General features: G+C 34.6%; 1 non-coding gene across 1 annotated transcript; it reads left to right on the forward strand.

Annotated features, from left to right (window-relative positions):
* The first annotated feature begins 320 nt into the window (after positions 1–320).
* LOC115870885 lies at positions 321–436 on the forward strand. The gene has a single exon (XR_004046977.1). It is a non-coding gene; the product is annotated as a U5 spliceosomal RNA (small nuclear RNA).
* The last annotated feature ends 26 nt before the right edge of the window (positions 437–462 follow it).

Raw genomic sequence — 462 nt, forward strand, 5'->3', positions numbered from 1 at the left:
CTCCACTGAGACCTGGCTCCCAGTGGATCTAGATTAGAGTTGAGTTGTATCCCCAAGTGACTGAATAATATGGATCTCATAAGTGATCCAGATAAGATGTATCACAACTGACTCCTCTTCTCCTTGTGGTGAATACTGTCTCTGTATTAAGCATTATTTAGGTAAGATATTGAATGTCTTCAAGATAAGAGGAAGAGTGAAGATCTGTTTAATTTTCAGTTGATAAAATTCAGAGGAACTCTCTCATGAAACACTTAAAGGAACTAACAGGAATACAATAGAAGTTTATTGTTTTAATTATGTGATGAAAAAACTTAAGCATACTCTGGTTTCTCTTCAGATCACATAAATCGTTCACCTTTTACTAAAGATTTTCATGGAGAGGAACAATTCTGAGTCATAAACTAATTTTTTGAGGGCTTGCGCTTGCAAGGCTTATAAAAAAAACCAACTTAAGCATTT

Source organism: Echinops telfairi, unplaced genomic scaffold, assembly GCF_000313985.2.
Source record: "Echinops telfairi isolate 266 unplaced genomic scaffold, ASM31398v2 ScPeMD7_2;HRSCAF=8, whole genome shotgun sequence".
Lineage (NCBI taxonomy): Eukaryota > Metazoa > Chordata > Mammalia > Afrosoricida > Tenrecidae > Echinops > Echinops telfairi.